The following is an 18,090-nucleotide window of genomic DNA, read 5'->3' as shown; positions in this document are numbered from 1 at the left end:
CAACCAGGGGAAAAAAATAATATACTAAACCTGGTGCATCCATGGTGCAGGGGCGTCTTATGGACCTTTTCCCCAATTATGTCTTTCTTATACTTCTCCTGTGTTCTCCTATGTTTCTCTGTCCCCCTTGTGTCCTCTGCAGAGCCGGGACCAGGTCCTCCAGCACCCAAGGCTGAGACAGCAAAGTGCGCCCCCCCATCCCTCCCACCCCAGCCGTCACACACTGATTGCTATTAGACTAAGAGAAGCCCCAGCTCCCCCAACATCCCCAACACCTTAATCTCTAGTTATCTGGCTTGCAGTCACTGCTATGTATGTCCTTTTCTTATTTCTTTGTGCTTCAAACACAATTGGAAATGACAGCTGAATGAATTGTGCGCCCCTTCCTACACTGCGCCCTGAGGCTGGAGCCTCTTCAGCCTCTGCCTCGGCCCGGCCCTGGTCCTCTGCCCCCTGTGTCCACTGGTGTCTCCATGTCCTCTTTACCCCTTCCTCTGTCTCCATGTCCTCTGTCCACCTGTGTCCTCTGTCCTGGTGTCTGATGTCCTGTGCTCTGTTCTCCTTCCTCTGTCCCCTTGTCCACTGTTTCCTCCATGTCCAGTGTCTTCTATCCCCATCGTCCCAGATTTTGCTATCCCTGTGTCCCCCTGTCTACATGTCCCCTTGTACCAGTGTCTGCATGTCCCCTATGTCCGCCTGTCCCCCTATGTCCTAGTGTCTTTGTGTCCCCTTATGTCCCAGTATCTGTGTGTCTGCATGTATTCCATGCCCCCGGGGTCTGCTGTCCTGGTGTCTTAAACACATACATGCAGCTGCCACTTATTCATCATCAGGCTGTCCCCCGTGTCCCAAATACATGATGTTTGCATGTCCATGGGTGTCCCGATGTATCAAACACATACTTGCAGCTGCCACTTGTTTATCATCAGGCTGTCCCCCGTGTCCCATATACACAGTGTTTGCGTGTCCCCAGGTGTCCCGATTACACATACTTGCAGCTGCCACTTGCTCTTTGGGCTGCCCGACTTACCTCCCTTGAAGCATTGATCATCGCAGTGTTCCCCGGTACCGCCGCAGTTTATATCGATCAGGAAGTCCGTGCAGACAAATGCGCCAATCAGGCGGGGAGAGCTGTGATTGGCCCCAATGACGGAGAAGTGGCCTCACCCTCCAGACATCGCTTGAGCAGTGCGGAGCGTGATTGGCGGTTAAGGCTAGCGCCGCCACCTGATTGGTGCATTTGTCTGCACGGACGCCCGGGACTTCCTGATCGATACAAACTGCGGCGGTACCGGTGGACACCGCGATGATCAAAGCTTCAAGGAAGGTGAACCGGGGAAAGCCTGTTGAGCAAGTGGCAGCTACAAGTATGTGTTTAAGACATCGGGATGCCCGGGCACACGCAAACAGCCTGTATTTGAGACACGGGAACAGCCTGATCGTGAACAAGTGGCAGCTGCAAGTCTGTGTTTGATACATCGGGACACCCGGGGACACGCAAACATCGGGGACACGGAGTATATGCGATGTGGACACCGATACTCAGATACTGCAACACAGGGAGACATGCAGTCACTGGGGCACAGGGGGGCATGCAGACATAGCAGACACAGGATAGAGAACAAGGAAAGGGAGGTGCAGGACCAAAAATGTAGCATTCGGACTATAAGACGCACTGATATTTTCCCCTCACTTTTGGGAGAGAAAAAGTGTGTCTTATAGTCTGAAAAAATACGGTAATTCATTTTAACACAGTTTATTGCTTACACCCCAAGACCTCAAATTCACTAGAGTATGGGTGTCCACACTTTTTCGGCTTGCGAGCTACTTTAAAATTTACAAAGTCCAGGATATCTACCAACATTTACAGTACACATTTACAGTATAAGTAGCTAGGTATAGGTGCTTTCAGTATAGGTCAGTGATGGCTAACCTTGGCACTCCAGCTGTGATAAAACTACAAATCCCATCATGCCTCTGCCTCCCCGAGTTATGCTTAGAGCTGTCAAAGTATTGTAATGCCTCATGGGACTTGTAGTTCCACCACAGCTGGAGTGCTAAGGTTAGCCATCACTGATATAGGTAGTTAGGTATAGGTGCCTTCAGTATAGATAGTTAAGTATAGGTGCCTTCAGTATAGGTAGCCAGGTATTGGTAGTTAGGCATATGTGCCTTCAGTATAGATAGATAGGTATAGGTGCCTTCAGTATAGGTAGCCAGGTATAGGTGCATTCAGTAAAGGTAGCCAGGTATAGGTAGTTAAGTATAGGTGCCTTCAGTATAGATAGCCAGGTATAGGTGCCTTTAGTATAGGTAGTTAGGTATAGGTACCTTCACTATAGGTAGCCAAGTATAGGTGACTTCAATATAGGTAGTTAGGTATAGGTGCCTTCTGTGTAGATTGCTAGGTATAGGTGACTTCAGTATAGGTAGTTAAATACTGTATAGGTGCTTTCAGTATAGATAGCTAGGTGTAGGTGCCTGGGTGCCACTTTCCTCCCTCCAGCTCCAGCGGCGGTGTCTGGGGTTCATCCTGGTCTGCCCTCCTCCATCTTGAGGGTAGATGAGCAAGCCGGCAGCTGAGGGAATGCTCCGGTGGGCGAAGGGGCAGCGGGCAGCGTGCGTAGATGCATGTATGTATGCCCAGCACCGCCCACAGCCATGACACCGGCCTCTCCTCTTCAGTTGCGCCGCCTCTCTCCTCCCCTGCCTCCTTGGCCGTGAATAAGAGAGACTAGCAGCTGGCAGCAGAATTTAGGCTGCGTTCTACAGCTGCCGGCAGCAAAATGTAATGTGACGTGGCCATATGGCCACGATCTACCGGTAGAACGCAATCGACTTATTGGGTACCCCGACACTAGAGCCTCCTTCACTTATATATGAATTTAAATAATACCTTCTTCGCAGTCTTTAGTGTTCAGAATTCAGACCTAAGTTCCACTTTAGAAATGCGGGCAGTGCTTTTTGTTCCAGCGGTCTATGGTGCAACACAGGTGTATTTTCTCCCCCAGAAATCCTCATAGTGATTTGGATGGGCATAGAATAATCAAGTAAACATGCTTGACTGTCTTACGTACACTAAACGCTATCAGACTTATAATTTCTTGATATAAAACCATCTGGTCAGTGTAACTGTCTCACACGGAGCCTTGTTACAGTTATGAAATGGAATTTCAGAGATCACTGTGAAATATTTTGGTTCCCCGGAGCACGTACACATCTGAGATGACCATTACACCACAAACATTTGGGTGTTTTTTCAATGCTGATTATTAATGAAGAAGAATTGTTGGCACCTTTTTGGAATATTTTTAAAGGGAGTCTGAGGCGATTCAGAAACAGAAAACAGATACTTACCTAAGGAGAGCTCTGGTTCCTATAGAGCCTTCCCGCTCTCCTCCCAGTCCCATGTTCCCCCCGCAGGCTCCCCCGTCAGCAGTCTACAACCCTTAGGTTGCTGTGCACACAGCTCTGGGTGTCAGTGTGGGCTGTGGAGTATAGCACACTAAAAAAAACCAGAAATCAGAATGATGTAATAGCCCTCAAAAGGGCTATTTGGGGTGCTTTTACAGCAAGTCAGTCAGTGAGGAATAAGAAAACAGACCTAGCTAACTTTCCCTATTTGCTGCAGCAATGCTCTCACTACAGTAGCCAGAGACTAAATCCAAAATGGCTGGGGCAGTGCATTTTTAAAGGGGTGTGCGGGGTCCAAGAGCGGGTGCTAGCTGATTGGCTGCTTTGTGTCTGCTGACTGTGAAGGGTTAAAGTTTAGCTCAATGATGATTTATAGGGGGTGGGTTGAACACGCCATGTGTTTGCTATCCGACGCGGGCACGGACAGCTGATATTCGCCGGGAACTGTCCGCCGGCAAAGCATTTGGGCCATCCCTACCTATGAGCATGTCAATTATAAACTTCTAAAAACTATAGTCGTGGGCTCTACTTCTCAGGAAGCATATACACCTACTCCAGTTCTGGGTAACCAGTCAATTGAGATTATCAATTATGAAAGTTCAAAGATAAAATGTTTTTCCTTTCATGTTTTAAATTGATTCTCTCAAAAACTACAAGTTCTTTTTGATTTTTTTTTTACATGTTCCAACTATTTACATTTATATACACAGCCATTTTAATGACAATAACATGTTTGGGGGCTTTGATATTCACTCCTAAATTCTGCACACAATTACAAGAAAATTGCAAATGGATTATGCAAAATCAATTAAAAGTCCAAATCTCAGAAAAAATGACCTTAAAAACTAGAAGGTCTTTTTGAAATCAATTGAAAGTCCAAATCGTAATTACTTAGGGCCGTAACTTAAAAAAATTAGGCAAAATTTTGCGCATCATAATAAGCAGATTATGATCATCCTCACTTCTAGCTACTAAAGTAAATAATGTCCTATTTCAGCTTATTTTCACTTATAGTTGTTAAGAGCTTCTGTACAGTGGTGGGCCAAATTCACATAAAAATTGCAATTAAGCATCATAATTGTAATGTGAATTTTTAGAGAAAATTGTAATTCATTTCGTATGTAATAGTAATATTTGATAATTTTGCGTAATTTTTGTGTCGTTTCGCGCCATTTTGTGCCGACTTTAGCAGTGAATAGCAAAGCCGACCCTTTCACTACTTGTTTGTATGCTGTACCCACTGGATTAAAGGAAATTGGTTAACTGCAGCCGGTGCCAGATCTGCTTTCATTCTCTTCGTTTAAGTACTACTTTGGTTTATGGATGTGAGCACAGTGGTGACCAGAATCCAGTGCTGTTTCCAGTCCCTATCTTTGAGTGCCGGTCATACTGCTTTTTCTCCTTAACAACATGAATAGCAAAGCCACCATACATGCTATTGACACCAAAATTACTACCTATGTCAAGAAGAATAGTGGATATAAGTCAGAAAAATAATTTTTTCAAATAGACCTTGTAGTTTTTGAGAGAATCGATTTAAAAAATGCAAAGAAAAATGTTTTTTAAAGTATGATTTTTTATTTTAAAAAACATATTATATTTGCATACTTAAAATAGATTTTCTCAACAACCACAAGGTCTTTTTGGAAAATTCTTATTATTTTTTTGACTTGTACCCACTATTCTCCGTAATACATGGAGCAATTTTGATGTCAATGGCGTGTATGGGGGCTTTGCTAATCACGGCTAAAGTCGACACGAAATTACGCAAAATTGATGCAAAATTTTACATGAAGTTACGAATGACTATGCAAAATCAATTGAATTTACCTATTGTAGTTACGTATAGGCGTAATTGCAAAAAAATTTTGCGTAATTGTAATTAGCTGCTTACGATCATCACTGCTTCTGTACCTGCCATGGGGAATTCTGAATCTATTGCATTCCTAAAAATGACTTACCATGCAGTGCAAAGCTGGGCCACGTTGGTCTACTCCTGCCCCACCCTTGTTTGAGCAAGATCTTCAGTCCAGTGCGATGGATAACTGTAATTGGTATTGGCCAAAAATTGACTGTAATTTCAAAAAGGTGGGGATGTTGAGGCAGATTTGATCACAGTGACAGGGAAAAAAATCCTATTTATGGGCACCTTTTTGCTAATGATATATTTAGACAACACAAATAACATTTATATCACGCTTTTCTCCTGGCGGACTCAAAGCACCAGAGCTGCAGCCACTAGAGTGCGCTCTATAGGCAATAGCAGTGTTAGGGAGACTTGCCTAAGGTCTCCTACTGAATAGGTGCTGGCTTACTGAACAGACAGAGCGGAGATTTGAACCCTGGTCTCCTGTGTTAGAGGCAGAGCCCTTAACCATTACACCTTCCAGCCACCATCCATCCTGTAGTGTTGCTCTCCAATCTCTTTTCAGAACTATTTGTCCATTTAAAAGACCACTCATGTGAAAAAAGTAAGCAGTTTGGTCTTGTTAACACCTCGGCGTTTTGCGTTTTTTTTTTAGCGCCAGCGAATTTTAAAAACGCTCTGAAATGGCTAGTGCAATGAATCCTTATGGGATAGTTCGTATCAGTGCGTTTCGTCCGCTTTCTGCTCAGCAAAGTGCTGCGTGTACCATTTGCTAAGGTATAGGAAAAGTGCAAAACGCTTACAAATTGCTTTATCGATTATCCAGCGATTGCGTTCGTGCTTTTATAAATAAATACAATGGGCCTGATTCACAAAGCGGTGCTAACAGTGTGATAAGTTTAGGCATGATAAGTTTAGGTGTGATAAGTTTAGGTGTGATAAGTTTAGGTGTGATAAGTTTAAGCACCAACTGGGTTAGCACCGCAGTGCACAGCTGATCAAAAGTTTTGCGCTAGCAAAGTCTGGTGCACTTCGCATAGAGTTTAATGGCCCTGCTTTGCGTGCGGGACTTTGCGCGCGATCTAAACTTATCTAAACTTATCATGCCTAAACTTATCATGCCTACACTGAGTTTAGGCATGATAAAAATGGTTATCACGCCTAAAATCTTTAACTGGGTTATCACCACTTTGTGAATCGAGCCCATTGTATTTATTAATTTCCGGGTGAAAGAGTTCACTTTCTGACTGACGTCAGAAAGTGAAAAAACTGAATTGTTTGCAAAAGCGCTTACAAAGCGCTTGGTACAAAATCGTAACGTGCAGTGAAGCACTGGGAGGGGGAAAAAACATGCAAAAAAAATCAAAAATCGCTGGCGTCAGTGATTTCTATTTTAGAAGTGAACAAAGCCTCAAAATCTGACGGATTCGACAGGTTTTGGACTAGTCTATCTCCTCATGGTGGATTTTCTGGGTTTTCTTTGTTTTCATAAGCATTTCCTGAAAGGCAGTTGCTAAGTCGAACTGTCAAAGTAGTGTGCAAGTGAGTAGTATGTAATAGTGTGTAGTGAGGCTGGTATGTCACTAATTGGGCAGTTAAACTGCCATTCAGTAAATGCTTTTAAAAACAAAGAATCCACTATGTGGAGATGGACTATCCCAAAACTTGTCGGTCCTGTCAGATTTTAACTGCTTACTTTTTTTCTCTGGAGTGGTGCTTTAAAGTAACAAAAGTGCTGATTAGACAGTATCAAAGTATTTCAAAAACTCAGCTGGAGTCAACAACCTCTAATGTGTTTATCTTTGAGTCTTGTTTAAATAAACGCTGTGCGGCTGCCAAGACTTTCTACGGCATTTATATATGAAACCGCAGCTCTGTGTAATCCCTGGTGAGATTATTAATATACGCAAACAAGATAAGTTTTATCACTTAATCCCCGGATCATGTTCATTAGAGGCGATAAGGATGTCTTGGCCGAGCTGTCGGCTGGCATATTTTCTACAAAATGAATTCTCTGTGAACTTTTTTTTGTGTTGATATACAGTACATGTAATTATGGTTCAAAGGACACTACAGAGATAGTTATGTTATAGGTTAAGGCATATAAGGTGAACTACACAAAAGTGCTCTGCTCAAAAGGCAATTTTTTAAACTGTTAGGCCCCTTTTACACTTAAAGGGACACTATGGCGAAAAAATGTAAAATTTAAGAAGTACGTTTTTTTCAGAGTAAAATGAGCCATAAATTACTTTTCTCCTATGTTGCTGTCACTTACAGTAGGTAGCAGACATCTGACATAAGTGACAGGTTTTGGACTGGTCCATCTCTTCATGGGGAATTCTCAGGGATTTATTTATTTTCAAAAGCCCTTAGTGAATGGCAGTTGCTCTGTCCAACTGCCCCCCTCAAAAAAAAACCTGTAGCGAGCAGGGAGGTTGGCCAGCATCATTGTTGAAATCCTTTTTAGGGAATATCTTTACAAAGAATAAAAGCCTTGCTGAGAATCCCCTATGGAGAGATGGATTAGTCCAAAACCTGTCACTTCTGTCAGATTTCTACTACCTACTGTTGGTGACAGCAACATAGGAGAAAAGTAATTTATGGCTCATTTTACTCTGGAAAAAATGTACTTCTTATTTGTCTGTTTGTACATATTTTAAATTTTAAAATTTTTTGCCATAGTGCCCCTTTAAAGAGAAACCGTAACCAATATTTAAACTTCATCCCAATCAGTAGCTGATAGAACCTTTCCCATGAGAAATCTATTCCTTTTGTAAAACGGATCATCAGGGGCTCTGTATTGCTGATATTGTGGTGAAACCCCTCCCACAGTGTGATGTCAGCGCCTCACAGCTCTAAGGCACTTACATCACACTGTGGGGGCCTTGTTGCATTGTGGGAAATAAGAGCTGTTTCCAACTGCCAAAAAAAGCAAGCAGCATCTTCTTCCACTGACTTCACCTGCCAGCAGTAAAAATGTCCCCATGTGATAAATGTCAGAATGTAAATCAGGGAGAGGAAAGATTTTACAATGGGCAAACACTGACTAAATAATTTATACATTATTATTGTAAAAATTAAGCACTTTTTAATTACACTATTATCACTAGAGTTACTCTTTAATCAGTTGCTCTCAGTTATAACTGAAAGAACACTGATTAAAGGAATACTATTGATACCCAAGTGTTCTAAAATGACAATGTGCAAATAATCTCTAAGTAGTTGTGTAAACATTTTCCTACTTTTCATGTTAAATATCAGAGGCAAAAGCTGTAATTTATTGAGGGTAGGATTTAGCTATATTGGGACAGATCAATTGCAGAAGGGGTGTCTGCTTCAATGCACAGCCAGAGTTGCATATCAGACTACAGAAAGCAAATATCAAACATATCAAACTCTGAAAGCAAAAACAATATGAAAAAGCTGTGACAATTAGTTACATTTCCTCTGCTCTCTTCAGACACTTCAGTCAGAAACAGAGCTCCCAACAGCTGCAGCTCCTGTGTCCTGTCTCTCTCTGTCACACACAGAGTTACACATAGAGTTAACTGATCAAGTGTGAGGGGAATTTCCCCTCTCCTCATGGCTCAGTCAGTCCTCAGTTTTGGTGTCAGTAAACTTTGAATGTATTTTGCTAACAGTAAACAAAGAAGTTGCTACTAAAATGTATACACCAGTACTCAGCAGCACTTCCCAAACAATTCCTGTGTCAATTGAAAAAAATATGTGAATCGATAGTATTCCTTTAAGTATTGCCCATGTTTTCCTATGGCTCAGTTCCCACTATACACATTTTAACTGAATGCTTTTTCACAATGCACTGCTATGGAAAAAACACCTTCAACACGTACTAACGCATACTAATGCACAGGGCTGGTTCAAGGTCCAAGGGCAAAGGCAACCTGGGGCAAACTCAACCTCCAGGGCCCCCCGAAACAGCTGCCGCCTCCCCAATCTCCCGCTTAACTCCTACTTGCTCCCCAGGGTCCCTGCATAATACTAGCATTGTAACTTAATTGTCCTGGTGGCCGGCATGCTGCTCCCGTCTTCTTCCCGCTGTTTCCCTCAACATGTGACTTTCGCGAACCGCAATAGACTTCAATGGGGAGGCGAACTTTGAAAACTAGAAACATTTATGCTGGCCACAAAAGTGATGGAAAAGATGTTTCAAGGGGTCTAACACCTAAAGGGGGCATTGCGGAGTGGGATACACGACAAAAGTCCCCGGGAAAAATCCGGATTGGACGCAAAGCAGCATTTTAAGGGCAGAAATCAAGTGCTTTAAAACATCTTGCATGTGTATACATCAATCAGGGGGTGTAATTGGAGTACTGCTTCACACTGACACACCAAACTCACTGTGTAACGCACCGCAAACAGCTGTTTACGTAGTGACGGTCGTGCTGGACTGGTGCGCACCATGGCCAGAGTGGAGGCCCTGGCAGTTTTCAAGCCTATATGGTCGCCGGGCTGTGGTAGCTCAATGATAGAACAACAGTGACTGTCCAGCTGATCAAATTTGGTCTGTCCACAATGAAGCAACAACATTATTATCTTTGGTGTGCCACCCCCACCCGAGACACTCAAATAGCCGGTGGTCATTGCTTCATTGTGATATGCAAGCCCCTTCACTGTGGCAAGGTAATGATCACGAAGGGGAATGATCACGTGTACATGCCTTTTGTTTTGTTGTTGCAGCTGCAGTGCAGCCAGAAAAATTAGGCAAGCATGTACACGCAATAGAAAAATTATTTTAGCGGCCGCTGCCAAAATTCAGGAATCTGCCTGGAGTCCTGGACCCTGTTGGTGGTGGCGGAGAAGGCAGTCAAGCAGCCTGCGAGCAGATATGCTGTGTGGGGAGCGACTTAGTCTTGGGGCAGGCAGTCACACGGAATGCAGGCAGGCAGAGATGCTGTGCGTGGGGACTGACTTAGTCTTTGGGCAGGCCTGAGCGTGCTTTGCAGACCAGGCATTCATGGTCAGATGGACCCTTGACCCAACGCTGTGTGCCAGAGATGTCACCACTTGCCTTTCAAAATCACGGTACAGTTTAGGTATTGCCTTCTTTGAGAAAAAATTTGCGGCCTGGTATCTTCCACTGTGGTGTGTGGCTTTGCTTTTGTGTGCTGCTTTTCCTCAGGTGGTCATCCCATTGCAGTTTGTGCTTTGTAATCATGTGCCTTCGTAAGGTAGTTGTCCCTACGCGAGACTTGGTCTTTCCACAGCTCAGTTTTTGGTGGCAGAAAGTACAGATGGCATTGCTCTCATCTGAGGCAGACACACACAAAAATTTCCACACCGCTGAGCCCTGGGATGATGGCACTTTGGTGGTGGTGGCGGCGGACTGAGTGTTAAGTGGGGTGCTAGAATCAGAGCAGGAGGAGGAAGATATGTCACGCTTCTGTGTGGAAGCTAAGAAAGATGAGGAGTTCTGTGTTAGTCAACTATGTCCTGACAATATTGGGGGTTGATGGCACGTGCCTTCTTCTGAACACTGTACTTTGGTCGAGGGCCGCATGACACCACGACAGCGCAACCTCAAACAGACCTGCCAGGTGGCCTGCCTCTGCCTTTTGTTTTGTCCATATTGGGGGGGATGAAGTGAAAGGTATGCACTGACTTGACTAATACAATGTGCAGTCACACAGGTGCAGTTAACAGGTATGTACGGAGTGGTATATCACACTGTGTGCACTGACGTAGGTAGGTGGGTGCACTGAAGTGAACAACAGGTAGGTATATGCAGTGATGAGGTGGGTGCACTGAACACAACAGGTAGGTATATGCAGTAATGGGTATTACAATGTGCACCTGTCACACACAGACCGGTAGCGGACAGGCACAGTGACACTGCGTGCGCTCACGTAGGTAGGTGGGTGCACTGTGAACAACAGGTAGGTAGGTATATGCAGTACTGGGTATTACAATGTGCACCTGTCACAGACACAACTGGTCACTGAATGTGCTGGGCCTGGCAGTGGCAGTATGTATGAATTATCAAGGCTGTCTATGCAACACAGTGAGACACACAGAAAAAAAATAGATCACAAGAACAAGATTAGCTCTCAAAAGAGCTGTTGTGGGGTGCTATTTTAGCAATAAGAATCATCAAGGAGCAAGTAAACAAGCCTACAAGAGCCTAACTAATCTTTCCCTATGAGAGTCTGCAGCAGCTGTCCGTTCTGTATTTACTGCAGGCATACGAGTGAGTATAATGGCAGGCAATGCCTGCCTTTTATAAGGGGGGAGTGGCTCCAGGAGGGAGTGTAGCCTGATTGGCTACAATGTGCCAGCTGACTGTGATGTAGAGGGTCAAAGTTGACCCTAATGGTGCATTATGGGGTCGAACTGAACTTCCACAAAAGTTTACGGTTCTCCGCGATCACGAACCCCCGGAAGTTCGCCTGGGAACCGTTCTGGCCATCTCTACTAACAAGCAGGCTCAACCAACCAGCACAAATCCCCAGCAGCACTCACAGTGGTGAAGGCCAACTTCTTAGGCTGTTTGTGGGCTCTGTTCTGCTGTGCATAAAAGTGGCTCCTCCAAGGTTAACATACATTCAAATGACTGTATTTCAAAGGGATTGAGGAATGAGCTTGGGGCAGAGTTCTGTGCAGATGTGGCGCTACCCCTGCTCACCTTGGAGTGGTAAGGTCTCACTTCCTTTCTTGCCAAGATTTGCTGCCCCATATTCCAAGTTGGCTCAGCACAATGTTAAGAAACTATGGAGTGTATGGAGTAAACTGTACTAAGCAGAATGATGTGCATAAAGTCTTATGCTGGGAATACACTTTGCATTTTTCGCGTTTGATTCTCTGCGCGATCTATTAACCATTCGATTCTCTGCTGGATTCTCATATCTTATCTTCATTTTTTTTATCTTTTTTCCATTCATTTATTTTCTATGAGAAATTGAGCGGAACAGAATTGAATGACAATCGGACATGTCGGAACTTTATAATCGAAGGCATCTATCGGAAGAATTCTTCACAAAAAACGTAACATGTTTTCCCAGCATAACACACAATGGGCTTGATTCACAAAAGCGTGCTAAGTGTTAGCACGCCAGTGAAAAGCCGCTTATCACGTGCAAACTGCCTCTTCGCGCGCATAAAAGTTTTCGTGTAAAGTTTAGCGCGCATAAAGTTTTGTGCGCGTAAAGTTTTATGCGCACTACTTCGCATGCAAAATCAGCCGCTTTGCGTGCTAAGTAGTGTGAAATAGCACGCGAACAGTAACAGCTTTGCCGTGCAAACTACTTAGCACCCTAGTTGCACGTGCAAAGCTTTTAGGCGTGCTAACTATGTTAGCACGCTTTAGTGAATCAAGCCCAAGGAGTGGAATGCTATGTATTGCATGTAATGCATTGCATCTTGCTGTACTCATCACGCAGTAAAACCTTACGGCCAGAGGAGGGGGCATGCTGTTTTTTTTTAATTGCTCACTTTCTTCACTGCTTGTATTTGTTGGCTTGGAGTGTGTGAAAGTTTCACCCAACATCATTCTGTATGGCAACCATGTGTTATTGTAGGAAACAATGCAGGCAGTTAGATGCCTGGCAAGGAACATGGGGGTGTGTATGCAGTAAATGTTGTTAAGAATAATTCTGTGCGTAAGTCTGATCACATGATGAGTAGAGCAGAATTCAATACATTACATGCAATGCATTCTGCTGCACTCATCGTTAGATAACACCTTACGCACACAATTCTGCTTCACTAGGGATGGTCGGAAATGCTGATTTATGATTCTGCAGAAATTCCAATCTCAGTCACTTCCGCCGATTTCTGAGGAGCCTTTTTTGGTCATTTTTGGTCTGATTGGTCCAATGCTTCTTTGATTGAGCTAAATTTACCCAGTTGCAGCAATGCAGTATTTCCGCAGAAACACCTTTTCCGATTTCCGAGGGGTCTTATTTTTGGTCACTTTTTGCATTCTCTGATTGGCCAAACACTTCTGAGTTGACTCTGCAGTCTCTGATTGGTCCAATGCTTCTGAGTTCTGTGATTGGGCTAAAATTACCTGGTTGCGGTAATGAGGTATTTCCCCAGAATTACAGTTTCTGATTTCCGAGTTTCAATTGGAAAAGCCATTTTCCGATCTAGAATGGGGAAATTTCATTTCCGATGAAATCCATATGGGCATGAAACATGCACATGCATGCACTGTTCCCTATTTGCTTCAATGGAGCTTTTAATGTGATCGCCTACGGTTCTTTGCTCACCCCTGTGACCTCCCAGCAACCCGTCATTCTGTCGCTAGGTCTTGGGCCGCCTAAGCAACCCTTTTGGCTTACTACTTCAGTGTTAAGGTTTGTGCGCTATAGAACAGGCAACAGCACTATATAAATGCACTACAACACCCATAATTGTATATGTTACGGCCAGAACCCAAACTCTGGACACTTTGGGTTCTGGTCGGTCAAAGCCTGTTGTGCCCGTGTCCCTGCGGCCAATGTGCGAAATGGATTAGAATTCAGGCCGGCGTTGTTCATCTCCCCCGGCTCTGGGTCCTCCCCGCGAGTTCTGGCAGTTGGGGACACTCGGGCCCCCCCAGAGTTGTTCGTCATAGCATGTAAGTAGAGCAGGAATGCTGCAGACATTGCTTCTGCCAACACCCGCTCTGCAGGAACGAATGGCAGGAATCCCTGCTTTCCTGCTGTGATGAACGAGTCTTGGGGGTGGGGTGGGTGGTATGCAAGTGTCCCCGGCTGCCAGAACTCAGGGGGAGGAGTCATAGTCGGGGGAGATGAACGACGATCGGTAATTTATTTTGTTGGCGCATCCGGCCTGAAATCCAATCCATTTCGCACACTGGCCGCAGGGATACGGTCACTCCTAGCTTTCACCGGCCAGAACCCGAAGTGGCCAGACTTCGGGTTCTGGCCGTAACATATACATGTTTGTGTATTATGTGTATTTTGAGAAGGTCACTCAGCAAGGAGGACATGGCAATTCCAAAAATACAATCACTTCCTGACTTCAAAGACCCCCAAAAGCTCAGAATACCGTCAGACTGGGAGTGTCTTCTCTCAATGACATCTTCTCACTATGTAAAGAGACTGCAGGAAAGCATACTGCTACAGCAGTAACACATCATTCCATGCCTTGTACTGATCAAGCGCAGTGACGAGCGAAAATGCTGATATTCTTTGCGCATTCATTTTCACACAAAATAATGTTAAATTCGACTTTCAAGCGAAAATGCCATCTAAAATCATTGCATCCTGCTCTACTCATTGCACAGTAAGGCTGTGCGCACACATAGCAGAAACGCTAGCTAGTGCTGGGCGTAATGGAAAAAACTACGCTTACGGATCATTACGCGTAATTTTACGCTATTACGCATTACGGAATTACGGTTACGGCGTATACATTTATCTACGTTTCATGTCTGTAATTACGCATGGTCCTTACGCAATTACGCGTAAGAATACCGTAATGCAGGTTGATATGGAACGGTCTTACTCGTAATTTTCTTACTAGCAATTAAAGCGTAAGGCCATGCTCCCAAGTGGAAAAGTTGACGCATGGATCAATGTTAGGTAGCTGCCGACTTTAAGGGTTAATAGCAAAGCCCCCTTAATTGCTAAGATCCTCAAATTTGGAGAATATATTAAGGAGATCAGAAGGAATAAGAGGAAAAAATCGTTTCAAAAAGACCTTATAGTTTTTCAGAAAATCCATTTTAAAGTTTCAAAGGAAAAATGTATACATTTAAAAACCCGCCGACCTTAACGGTTAATAGCAAAGCCTGCTTAAAATTTAGGAACACCAAATTCCCAGGGTATATTAAGGGGATCAGTGGGAATAAGAGGAACATTTTTTTTCAAAAAGACCTTATAGTTTTTGAGAAAATCGATTTTTAAGTTTCAAGGGGAAAAATGTGTTTTAAATGCGGAAAATGTCAGGTTTTTTTTGCACAGGTAACAATAGTGTATTATTTTCATAGATTCCCCCAAGTGGGAAGAGTTTTACTTACTTCGTTCTGAGTGTGGGAAATATTAAAAAAACACGACGTGGGGTCCCCCCTCCCAGACCTCTTTAACCCCTTGTCCCCCAAGCAGGCTGGGATAGCCAGAATGCGGAGCACCGGCCGCGTGGGGCCTCGCACCCTGACTATACCAGCCCGCATGGTCCATGGATTGGGGGGTCTCGGAAGGGGAGGGGCAGCCAAGCTTTCCCCTCCCCCTCCGAGCCCTTGTCCAATACAAGGACAAGGGGCTCTTCTCCACCTCCGATGTGCGGTGGAGGTGAAGGCCGCGATTTCCTGGGGAGGGGGTTCATGGTGGCATCTGGGAGTCCCCTTTAAAAAGGGGTCCCCCAGATGCCCACCCCCCTCCCAGGAGAAATGAGTATAGGGGTACTTGTACCCCTTACCCATTTCCTTTAAGAGTTAAAAGTAAATAAACACACAAACACTTAGAAAAAGTATTTTAATTGAACAAAAAACATAACCACGAAAAAAGTCATTTAATATTCTTAATTAACCATTAATACTTACCTGTCCCTTTAAATAAATGATCCCTCGCAATAGCCTCGGAAATGTTCTATCAGTTACAATGTAACAAAGTTATTACAATGTAACAACTTTGTTACATTGTAACTACGCCACACCCGACGTCACTCGCCGCTCAGCCGCCGCATACACTTACGCGTCCTTGCAGGACGCTAAGTCCCGCCGGCTCCCGCTGTCCACCCCGCCCACATCTGTCACCCACATGTCACCCACATGTGGGAGAGGCGGGGAGGACAGTGGGAGCCGTCGGGACTTAGCGTCCTGCACGGACCCGACAGAGCTCTCTGAGCTACATAGCTCAGAGCTCTCTAAGCATCTTTGAATTTGGGCTCGGAGGAGCCCCATTGGTCCTTAGCAGACCAATGGGGTTCCTTCTGATTTGAGCTCTGTCGGGTCCTTGCAGGACGCTAAGTCCGGCTCCTGCTGCCCTCCCCGCCTCTCCCACATGTCACCCACATGTCACCCACATGTGGCTGACAGATGTGGGCGGTGTGGACAGCGGGAGCCGGCGGGGACTTAGCGTCCTGCAAGGACGCGTAAGTGTATGCGGCGGCTGAGCGGCGAGTGATGTCGGGTGCGGCGTAGTTACAATGTAACAAAGTTGTTACATTGTAATAACTTTGTTACATTGTAGCTGATAGAACATTTCCGAGGCTGTTGCGAGGGATCATTTATTTAAAGGGACAGGTAAGTATTAATGGTTAATTAAGAATATTAAAGGACTTTTTTCGTGGTTATGTTTTTTGTTCAATTAAAATACTTTTTCTAAGTGTTTGTGTGTTTATTTACTTTTAACTCTTAAAGGATATAGGTAAGGGGTACAAGTACCCCTATACTAATTTCTCCTGGGAGCGGGGGGGGGGGGGGCATCTGAGGGACTGCCAGATGCCACCATGAACCCCCCCCCCCCCCAGGAAATCGCGGCCTCCTCCTCCACCGCCCATCGGAGGTGGAGAAGAGCCCCTTGTTCTTGGATTGGACAAGGGCTCGGAGGGGGAGGGGAAAGCTTGGCTGCCCCTCCCCTTCCGAGACCCCCCAATCCATGGACCGTGCGGGCTGGTATAGTCAGGGTGCGGAACCCCACGCGGCCGGTGCTCCGCATTCTGGCTATCCCAGCCTGCATGGGGGACAAGGGGTTAAAGAGGTCTGGGAGGGGGGACCCCACGTCGTTTTTTTTTATATATTTCCCACACTCAGAACGAAGTAAGTAAAACTCTTCCCACTTGGGGGAATCTATGAAAATAATACACTATTGTTACCTGTGCAAAAAAACTGACATTTTCCGCATTTAAAACACATTTTTCCCCTTGAAACTTAAAAATCGATTTTCTCAAAAACTATAAGGTCTTTTTGAAAAAAAAAATGTCCTCTTATTCCCACTGATCCCCTTAATATACCCTGGGAATTTGGTATTCCTAAATTTTAAGCAGGCTTTGCTATTAACCGTTAAAGTCGGCGGGTTTTTAAATGTATACATTTTTCCTTTGAAACTTTAACAATCAATTTCTTGAAAAACTATAAGGTCTTTTTGAAAAAAAATGTTTCCTCTTATTCCTTCTGATCTCCTTAATATATTCTCCAAACTTGAGGCTCTTAGCATTTAAGGGGGCTTTGCTATTAACCCTTAAAGTCGGCGGCCTTTTTATATTATACGGGAGCGTAATATTACGCGATTACGGCAGACTGTGTAATTTCAATAGGAGTTTACGGTCTTACGCGTAATTTGATACGCGTAATAACGTAACTTGTGGTCTACGCGTAATTAATTACGTGTAATACCGTAACCTTACACGTAAAGCTTACGGTGCATTTGTAGTGAATTACGATGTGTAATTACGCTAATGCGTAATTTCGGCCCGGCACTGACGCTAGCGTTGCGGAAAATGGTGCGTTTTTGCCGTCTATGGGCCGCAGGAAAAAAACGCAATTCAAAAACGCATATCCGTTTTTGATGCGTGCATTTTCAAAAATGCTGGTTTTATTGCATAATCTTCAAAAATGCATAAAAAGTGCACAAAATGAAAGTCAATGGAAAGGCAATTGTATGCGTTTTTCATGCATTTTCCATGCATCTATGCGTTTTTGGTAAAAAATATTGTTTTGTGATGTATTTTTGCTTCCTGTTGTCTTCCTACTAATTTGCATAAAACGCAATAGAAAAACACATGAAAACGCATACAAAGCACAAAACGCTTGAAAAACGCATCTGCAGTAAAAATGCTAACGCAAACGCACAAAAAAAGCAGGAAAAACGCTCAAAAACGCACACAACATTAACATAAAACATGAC

The sequence above is a fragment of the Hyperolius riggenbachi genome, chromosome 4 (genome assembly GCF_040937935.1).
Source record: "Hyperolius riggenbachi isolate aHypRig1 chromosome 4, aHypRig1.pri, whole genome shotgun sequence".
Taxonomy (NCBI): Eukaryota; Metazoa; Chordata; class Amphibia; order Anura; family Hyperoliidae; genus Hyperolius; species Hyperolius riggenbachi.
Note: the sequence above shows the minus strand (reverse complement) of the source record.